The 10,464-nt window shown below is 43.1% G+C and overlaps 1 long non-coding RNA gene across 1 annotated transcript in view; it reads right to left on the bottom strand.

The window, feature by feature from the left end:
* Window positions 1-503: 503 nt before the first annotated feature.
* Window positions 504-10,464, bottom strand: part of LOC123800952 (uncharacterized) — a 35,790-nt gene continuing 25,829 nt past the window's right edge. Inside the window, exons 3-5 of the long non-coding RNA XR_006782071.2 lie at window positions 3,607-3,856; window positions 3,093-3,174; window positions 504-995 (exon numbers count right to left, since the gene is read on the bottom strand). This is a non-coding gene — a long non-coding RNA (uncharacterized LOC123800952). The remainder of the gene's footprint in view (window positions 996-3,092; window positions 3,175-3,606; window positions 3,857-10,464) is intronic.

The following is a 10,464-nucleotide window of genomic DNA, read 5'->3' as shown; positions in this document are numbered from 1 at the left end:
AGGTACTCCCTGCTCATTACCATCGCACATACTCTATATCATCTTCTGTGTCCCTCACTACAGTATGAGCCCTCTGGGGCCAGGGACTTTGTCTCTTTTTCACTGCTCCCTCCCCAGCACCAAGAATGGCATCCAGCACATGGTAGATGTGGGGGCAGCTCCAGGTTTGGTGGGACCTGAAGCTTCTCATACTTGGGGGAAGAGGAACCCCTTAGGAAAAAGAACACAAAACTGCATATATAAAAATTACATATGGACCGTATCAGTGTCCACATCCTGGTTTTGCTACTATACCTCAAACGTTTTGCAAGATGTTACCACGGAGGTAACAGGTCAAGGAAACAGAATCTCTCTGCTGTACTTCTCACAACTGCACATGAATCTACAATGATCTCAGAATTAACAGTTTAATTAGAAATTAGATACAGAAGTGAATATTCATTCCGAGTGAGAAAAGACGTCACAACAAATTAAAGTAATAAAAACCTGACAAATGCCACATGCATCGGCACAGTCACAGAAATGTTTCTATTAACTCCCTGGCAAGGCTCCATCATACTTTTCCCTACATTTTTGTCTCCATACACTTTGATGGCCTCTTCATACAACAATACTTTGTAATCCAGTAGCCCCTCTTATCCGCGGTTTCACTTTTCGTGGTTTCTGTTACCTGCAGTCAAAGGGGTGATCGTCCTCCTGACATATGGTCGGAAGGTCAACGGCAGCCTAACACTGCGTCCCAAGCCCTACGTCATTCCCCTCAGTTCGCCTCATGCAGGCATTCGATCACCTCACATCGTCACAACAAGGAGGGCGAGGACAAGCAGCCACCATCACTTGCCTTGGGCAGAGAATCACAGGCAAGCAGAGGCTAGCAGAGCTTCGCAGAGGAAGGGCAGACTCCAGAGGTGCCTGGGGAGGTGGAGGTGGCCTATGTGGAAGCCGGGGTCCTCTCTGATTGGGTGGGATGCATATGTGGCTTTCTCTGGTTGGTCCTACATTGGAAGCAGAGACAAAAACTAGGGAGGCTGGCATGTGAGATGGATTGTTACATGGTCATTACTTAGCTTCCTGGATTGGCTTGCTGGAAGGCTGACTTGTGGCCAGCTGGCTTCCTGAACTGTTTATTATAGATGGGGGAGGGAGGGTGTCCTGGACAGGCTGCTCCAGACTGTGGGTCGGAGTCTATTTGTATATATGGCCCAGCCATTGTCTGTTCATATATTCAGTCTCTCACACGCCATTTGGTATCAAACGAAGACATTTCCTGGATGGGTATGTATTTGCCGGTAGAGGAAAATGGAAGAGGGTATGTGCGTTGGCATTGGTTGATTTTCTTAGAAAACAACTGTTAATAGCTCCATGATGGGAAAACTTGCTAAATTAAAGGGTAAATAGAAGAGCAGGGGCCAAGCTGCATGAATCTCATCAGTGGTAATAAGACGCATGTGGTTAAGTGCCCACACACCGGGCTGGAAATTTCCCCTTAAGTATTTTGAAAATAAAAAAGCACGAAGAAGACTCAGTTCATGCTGAGCCTCCTCACCCCACCCTGATCTCGACCCATCAGTAAAGGAAAAAAAAAAAAAAAGTTCTGTTACTGCAATAGATTCTGAAGGGTCATTATTCTGGGCTTGACTACATAACAATAACCAGGTAACTGTCCCAGAAGTGACTCCAGATTGCTGCTTGCAGAGGAGTGCTCTCATTTTTCTTTCATTTGAACCAATTATTTAAGGCAAAACTATCTTTCTCATTAAAAACCCAGTGGGCAACTTGTAAACATCCATCAATTGCCCTGGGGTCCATTTTCAGGCTGTGTTCTATAAAACTGCCAAATTAGCTACTCCTCTAGTTATGGAGGAAAATAAGTTTGCCTGATTCTGTATTTCATGTGTGTGTGCGCGCGCGCGCGCGCACACACACACACACACACACACACACACACACACACACACACACACACCCCTGAAGCTCAAAGGGATTTTAAAAATACAGTCTTGCCTTTTTGACCGCTGCGGCTTCCATGGGCTTTAGGAACCAGAGGGGGTGGGCTGGACACACTAGGTTAGCCCCAGACTCTGCAATAGGCCTGTCTCCCCAGACTGGCCAGGGCGCGGTAGGCAGGAAGACTCCTTCCAGCAGGAGCGACAGACCCATTTCCTCGCCTTCCGGAAAGGGCCAATCGATTAACTAAATCCTTGGCTCCCATGAGATAGGCAGCCACTCTGAGAGCCAAGGCAAGATTCAGTTTGAAGGAGACAGAACCCCTGGGCTGCCCAGATCAGCAGACCCGAAGCAGAGAGAAACGGCTCCCTTTACCAAAATTGCATGAGCACGGCCCTTGGCGACGTGATGAAGGAAACCCTCTTTGCTGAGGGCCTTGTGCTCAAATACCCCATCACGATGAGCTAGGTCTTCCATTTCCTTACTTGTTTTCAAATATCTAAACCTCTCCTTTCCAGAGAGGAAGAAAATAACCAGAGCCAGGGGCACCATTTCCTTAAGCTTCCATCGCCTGCCCCATATTGTGCTTTTCTATCAGGCAAGAGCCTGGGGCTCTGATTAGCCTGAGCGGCTTCCAGAAGTCACCCTTGGAGAAGGCACGTTGGGAGGCATGAATGCCCTATTAAGTCTCTGTGCCATTTATTCCACATGAGGTCAGAGTCAGAGCTAGTCATGCCCACTGTGGGAGTGAGAAAGTTAGCAGACGAACCACATTTACACAGCCCTAGCTATCATGCTTGTTGATTCTGGAAAGTTCCCAAAAAATTACACAGCAGCTGCACATTGAATCCCAAGGATTTACCTGTAACTGAGGAGGAAAAAAAAACTTGCACCATGAAATACAGTAATGCACTCATTTTCCAAATAGTGACTGAATCACCATGATGTGCCAGGCACTGGGATTGCGGGGCTGAATGTTACTGCCCCAGCCTTCGAGTAGCTTATGGTCTGGAAATTCAACACCCAACCCACAGTCAGTCCATCCTCAAATCCTTCTGATTTTACCTTCTATCTCTTACCATCCCCCACGTCTCTCTGACTCTGCCCCCACCAGGGTGGTCCAAGCCTCCACCGTCTTCTCTCACCTGAACTGTAACGATGTCCTCCTAACCACACCTCCATGTCCACTCTTCTTTCTGGTCCCTTGTTCCAAAGCCAGAATGATCTCTGCAAAGGTAAGTAATTTAATTTAAATATTTGAACGGCTGCCCTAATGCTCACAGAATAACAATAAAATGCCTTCAAATGGCTCTAAGGTCCTGCCTGTTATGGCCCCAAACCAGCTTCAGTCAATTGCAAAAATGGCCCCAATTCTCCACCCCTCCCTGTTCCCATGGTTTGGCCATGGGAAGCCATCACTTCCCGAGAAAAACCCCTACTGACTTCCTTGACTAGTTCATTTTTACTTATTCTTTATTACATATTCCCACAATATATGTGACAGTACAGCATAATGTTGAGAGACCAGACTCCAAGGCCAGACTGCGTGGTGTGGAATCCTAGGTCCCCCCTTGCTGGTTATGCATACATGGAAAGACAGGTAGCTTCTCTGTGCCTCAGTTTCCTCACCGGCAAAACAGGGATCATGGTATCACCTACCTCACAGCACTGTCCTGAGGACTCGATGGGTTAGTGGTATAATTAGACCAGTGCTTGGTTGGGGTGCCTGGGTGGCTCAGTTGATTAACAGTCTGCCTTCAGCTCAGGTCATGATCTCAGGGTCCTGGGATCGAGTTCCGCAGTGGGTTCCTTCCTCAGCAGGGAGTGTGCTTCTTCTCCTTGTGCCTCTCCCCCTGCTCCTGCTGTCTCTCGTCTCTCTCTCTCTCTCTCTCAAATAAATATATAAAATCTTAAAAAGAAACAAAAACAAAGACCAGTGCTTGGCATGAACCAACCACAATATAAGAATTAGCTCTTATGAAAGCACCATGTACCTTTCTCTTAGAGCACATTATAACTTTTATTTGTATGGTTCTTTGATTAATGTCTATAGACCAGATTTTAGCGAACTTTTTCTGTGAGCCACCAGACAGTAAATATTTTAAGCTTTGTGGGCCATATGGTCTCTGGCATAACTACCTTATTCTACTGCGGTAGCACAAAAGCAGTCATAACATGATATAAACAAGTGGCTATGGCTGTGTCCCAATAAAACTTTATTGGTGACAGGCAGTGGGCCAGATTTGGGCCACCACTCACAACCCTTGCTATAGACTATCATGACAATACAGCCAAAGACTATTTTTTCCCACTCCCAGTTTCTTAATACTATGCTTTACACCCAGTTCCAAAATATATTTATAAGATAAATTGTAGAAGTTTTGAATTCTAGCCAAAAATTCAAATGTGAATTCATTTCTTTCTAGTCTTTAAATCAAAGTAAATATGACTCCAGACCATAGTGCACTAGGCTGATAGGTATTCCGTATTATGGTCCCTTCCCTCCCAGGATCACAATAGAATTAAGGAAGATTCCATGGTGCCTAGAAAATGAGAGACAGACACCTAATCTTTAGACCATCCTGTTTTTTTGCTCTACCCCTCATTGTCTATACTGACGGTTTTCATTTGGGGTCCAGTATCCCTCCATTTCCATGCTATACTCTGATGGAAATCTCTACTATGTATGCAGACCTGGTTCTTGGGGCCCAGAGCTGAGGTCTTGTCACCTCCCCAGTGCTCTGGAACCACATGGGCTTCATGCTTGTCTCTGCGTCTTGTTCTTTACCTTCACAGGAAGTCTCCTCTTTGAATACCCTACTAAACACCCAGGATAAGCAATTTTGCTGTTTCTTTTCTTTTTTTTTTTTAAGAGTTTATTTATTTGAGAGAGAGTGAGAGAGAGCACAAGCTGGGGGGAGAGGCAGAGGGAGAGGGAGAAGCAGACTCCCCACTGACCCCCCCCACAATGTGGGCCTGGATCCCAGGACCCCAGGATCAGGACCTGAGCCACAGGCAGACGTTTAACCGACTGGCCACCCAGGCGCCCCAATTTTGCTGTTTCAAAAGATAGGACGGGCCAAAGCTTCTAGTTAATGCCTGGTAAATATATTGGAAGTAAGGAAAAACAAAGCTTGGCTATAGCCTTGAAAGGAAAGTCGAATGGAAAGTAAGGAAATTATAAGAAAAACATAAAGAAATTAATTATCTAACCAACGAAAATATTAATAAGTTCCAAATGTTAACAAACTCTTATCCAGCATCATATAACAACAGATAATGGGTGAAGGAGGATGACGCAGGCAAGAAAAGGTGGAAGTACTCAGGCCTTCCCCACCCTTGTGCACTTCCCTAAACTAAAATCAAGAATGTAAGCTCCGTTAACATTGGGTTGTCACAGCAAGACATCACCTTCCAGCATTGGGGTTTCCTCCAGGGTGTTCTTACAAGGACACTTCAGACTTTGAATAGGAAGTGTTACAACCTGTGGTTTAAGATATTTCAGAGAAAAGCTAAAGATTGTGCACCTACTTACAAATCAGAAGAGAAAAAATGGAAATTCAGGTTGGAATCAAAGGGACCGAGGTCAAAGGGACAATTTACACACACACACACACAGTACTTTTGTCACTCAGCTGAAACCCCCTTTTGCCTCATTAAGATACCAACTACTCCCTGATCTTGCCTATCTACTTAACACCATCCAGGCAAAGTGCAAAGATCTGTAGAGATGCTCTCTTAACCTTTACTTAACCAACTGGTGAGATAACCCTCACTCTCCAAGTTCAACTCTGATCTAACCAAACTGACCGATACCCAACACCTTAAATGTTCCGCTCTACTGTGGTTCTCCCTGGTCTGCATAAACACTTCTGCTGTCACCCAGCTAATATATGTTAATCGAGATATGTGGCTTTTATTTCCCAGCTTATTTATGTACCTGTTACTGCAATTATATAATGTAATTAAATAAGACAAAAGTCAACAAAAGTTGCAGAAAAAGTGTAAAAAAACAGTGAATTATTACTATAAATTCTGAGTTGAATGCTATAGAAAAAATTCTGAGTTGAAAAGAAGCTTGCTATTAAATTTGGTGTGGGGGAAAGAGAGTAGTGGACTAAGAAGAATACTTCAGTCTGAAAGATTAATATACTCAGATTGATTTCTAAGTATTTTTCACTCTTGCTTCTCCTTTAAAGAAACTGAACTAGAAAATAAAGGCCATGCAAGAGGAATTTAATTTACAACAAGAAACTCCAATATATAGAATCAAAATTTAAAGATTCATGGTCCTACATGAAGAGATTGGGAAAAGAATCCATACTTCTATGTTTCAAGTGAAAATAAAATTAATGGAAATTTCTACTTCTGGCTAAGATGGATGAAAGGGAACTTTAAGAACTTCCCATCAGAAAACTGAACAAAATATATGGAACAAAGGATTTCCAGACACTGGACATCAAGGAAACTGAATGGTATCACCTCGAAGAGGAGAGAAGCAAAATAGGTGCCCCCTGGCATTGCCCCAGCTGATTGCCTTGCGGGAGACAGCTGACCACAGGATAAGAAGGGGATCCCAGGCAGAGCCATGGGCCTCCCCGGATTGAGGAAATAGAGCTGAAAATCCAGGGAGATCGAGATGACAGGAGTTTGCGGGTGAGAATTTGGAGAGGAGAGAGCTACACGGAGAAAACTCCAAGGTCTGTGAAGAGCACCGCAGGAATTCAGCGTCATATAAAGCAGTTGCATACATATAAGGGGAAAACCTACCCAAAATGGGGGGAAAGCGCTGGAAAGAATCAAGTGCCTGTTTCTACCAGTCCAACTGATTACCTTTGGCTTTTATAGTGGGAGGTGAAGCCAGCTCTCACAAAAGGGCCTTTCCCCAAATAGGACGGAACTTTATTTGCAAGACAAATGTCCACTACAATGATTGACTGTGTATTACTTTCCAGTCTTCAAGTCTGATCTTAATCTACTATCTCTTTTTATGGTCCACAGAAACTGGTAAGGATTCAGACTCTTCTTTCTTGCCCATGTATTTTTTTCATTTATTTTTCTAAGACATCGGTTTTTGGTTTTGTTTTTGTTTTGCATTTTTTACAGCTCTGAAAAGGTTATGCATTACAACCAATGAAAACTATGGATCAATCCATTAAAATGGATGTCTCACAATCAATTAAAATTAAAATTGCCAACTCTTTTTTCCTTAGAGATGCATAAAAAGGATAGATCTTAGAAATGATGGCATCTTAGATTCAATGAAATCTGGCAGTATCTTTTCTCCCCTATCATAAAACCTAGCATTGAATTGTCTTTATCCCTCATTAGACTGTAAGTCCCAAATATGCCCTATTCACGGTTGTATGCCCAATGACTAACTCAGTACTTTAGCATATAAAAGATCCAAACATCATAGAAATAAAAGACACAGCATAAGGAATATAGTCAACGATACTGTAACAGTGATGTATGGGGACAGATGGTAGCTATACTTGTGGTAAACATAGCATAATGTATAAACTTGTTGAATCACTGTGTTATACACCTGAAACTAATGTAACATTGTCTGTCAACTCCACTCGAATAAAAACAAACAACAAAAAGCAAAACAAAATGAAAAAAGACATATATTTATTGAATAAATAGGTAACTTGCTGAATGAGAATGAACCTGCTAAGCAAATTTCTGCGTTCCATGTTTCAGGTTCCATGAGTCTGCCGTTGAAATACATCCAGAAAATGTGTTCTTCCAATCCTTCGGATCCACAGTGTCTGACTCATTCATCCAACGGTTATTGAACTCGAACTAGATCCCAAACCTCGTGTTAAGTGCCTTATACAAATGATCTCATTTGATAATCACAACTCTCCTCCATGGTACACTGAAATTTGAGGAAGTTTAATAAATCCAAAATCACACGCAGCTATAAGTAGGGAGTGCCATGATTTGAACACAAACAGTCTAACACTGGTTTATGCTCCTCACTGTTCTACAATTGTCAGGCTGAATTCTATAGACACTCTACAAATAACAGACTCTCTTCAGAGTTAAATGCAGCAGGACTCCCAACTTGAGTCTAAGCTGTATACACCTTTGGATTCTGGCATCTTCGGAAGGCTGGTTGGATGGGTCCATCAGAAGTTCTGTTCCATTTCACCGAGAGGCAGTCAATTCAGCCCCTCAGGGTGTGCTTCCTTACCCACCCCAGGAGAAGGCTGGGCCAGATGGATGAGTGATCCTTCCCATTGGTCTAGCTGACAAACACTGTGATTCTGCTAACACTGGCTTGTACATTCTGATACCCACCTGGCCTTTAAAATAGCCTTGCAGGGAGCTCAGCCAGAATGGGTCCTTCGTAACAATAGCAGACCTGTGTGGCTGTCAGGATCCTGGAAATCACGGTGGTAAAGCAACAGGAAAACTGAATGTGCAGCGCACATAGACAGGACTAGAGGTCCACCAGTGGGTTCAGGCAGGGTGAGAAGGCTCCGCTTTCGGAAGCTAACCAGTGCCTCTGGCTAAGCATGTTTTTGGTCAAGCTAATTGCACATTTGGGAAAATCATCAGAGAATGCACATTTCGTAGCTCATATGCCTGCGGAGTGTTTACAGATGGATTTAGTAGCCACAGGTATATTTTCACAGCTTAGTGTGTGAGTAACATCTGGCTAAACTTTCAGTGTCTAACTTTTCTTATGTGAATCCACGGCACTATTATTTTTAGCTGGATGGGAAGCTGTTTTTCATTTGGGGGGGTATCACAAGACTTTTGGGAATCCGGAGTTGGCGCAGGCTTCTCTCTCCATGCACTCGCTTTACATTTAGCAGCTGAGGTCCTCCCAGGATTCTGTCCCCCTCTCTCTCCTGTATCCATTACCTGCCAGTCAAACTAGACCATTCCATGTGCCAAACACACCTGGGGCTTTCCTGTCTCATGGCTTTCCTTCCCCTCTGACTCCCTCCTTACCCCGAATTAGTCTCAGTCTATCAAATGCACCCACCTTTTAGTACCGTAAAGCTTTTATCACTCCCCAAAGTCATCTAGACAATTAATGCAATTCTGATAAAAATCTTGACAGTGTCTCTTATGGATCTTGATTCTGAAATTTAGATGAAGAATATAAACAGCCAAGACCATTATAAGGAAGAATAAAATGGTAGAACTGCCATGCCAGACATAAAGACATCACATAAAGAGCGAATGTTTGGTTGAGGGATAGATGAACAAACCAATGGAAGAGAAAAGAAAGTCTAGAAACAGACTCATGCTTGTATGGAAACTTAATGTAGGACAGAAACGACACTGCAGACCAAAGGACTTCTTGTTTTAATAAACGATGGAGAGATAATAGGGTACCCACATCGAAAAAATAAAATTAGGTGTCTATCTCACCCTGTACGCAAAATTCCACATCGATTAAGGCATAAACATGAAACGTAAACATTGTAATAAAATCTTACATGTTGTCTTCTAATTCTCAAAACAACCACAAGAAGTAGGTATCAGCAGCCTGCTCTTAGTGAAGAGTAAAGCTCAAATAAATTAATTCACCCATAATCAGAACAGCTAACAAGTGACTGGGTGACAATTCCCAATTGTCTTCCCAAAGCTTAAATTTTGCCACTGTGCCTCTCCCTCTTCTAAATATTCTTTCAATTATTTGATTTTAAAAAGTGGGGATGCCTGGGTGGCTCAGTCAGTTAAGCATCCAACTCTTGATTTCAGCTCAGGTCATGATCTCAGGGTCATGGGATGGAGCCCCGAGCGGGGATCTGTTACTTGGCAGGGAGTCTGCTGGAGATTCTCTCTCTACTTCTCCCTTTGCCCCTCCTCCCCAAATAAATAAATAAATCTTTTTTTAAAAAAGTAGATTTGAGTAAGCAATATGCTAGCTAGCTACCTACCCACTTTTGTCCTCTGTTTGTATATTTTGTGTCTGTTTATCTCAGTGAAGTCGTAGAGCATGTCTTGCTTTGTGGCATTCCCACCAGGGGCCTGACATGGGATCTTAGTAAGAGATCTTTCTGGCATCTTCGTGATCATCAGCATCCAAAAACCAGATCTAAAGAGCAGAAAAAGGAGAACAAAATGGCTTTCTGGTCTTTTTTTTTTCCTCCATTCCTATTTCTTATTCTATCCCATGACTAATACCTTAGAGAAAGATCTGAAGAAATTATCTTGGAAAATGCTGATCCAGAGAAGTGTCTGTAGCAAAAAATGACCCACACGTCCACACTGACATCGCCAGAGGGGCTATGCTCCTGTGTGTCTGCTCAGCTCTCCCACACCCATCCGCCCACCAGACTTCTATCCAAGTCACGCTATAAAAGGGCTAGCTCACCTCTAACATCTTTTCTTCCTCATATTAATTGAGTTAAGTTTGGGCCGTGGCAATAAAATTCAAATTAACAGTGATTTAAACGAAACAGAAGTTTATTTCTCTCACACGAAGCAGTGCAAACATGAACAATCCAGGAATGATCTATTGACCGTACGTATGGGGGATCCATGGTC

Source organism: Ursus americanus, chromosome 10 (genome assembly GCF_024610735.1).
Source record: "Ursus americanus isolate L20-20 chromosome 10, mUrsAme1.1.p, whole genome shotgun sequence".
In the NCBI taxonomy this organism is placed as follows: domain Eukaryota; kingdom Metazoa; phylum Chordata; class Mammalia; order Carnivora; family Ursidae; genus Ursus; species Ursus americanus.
Note: the sequence above shows the minus strand (reverse complement) of the source record. Positions and strands in the feature narration are given on the sequence as shown.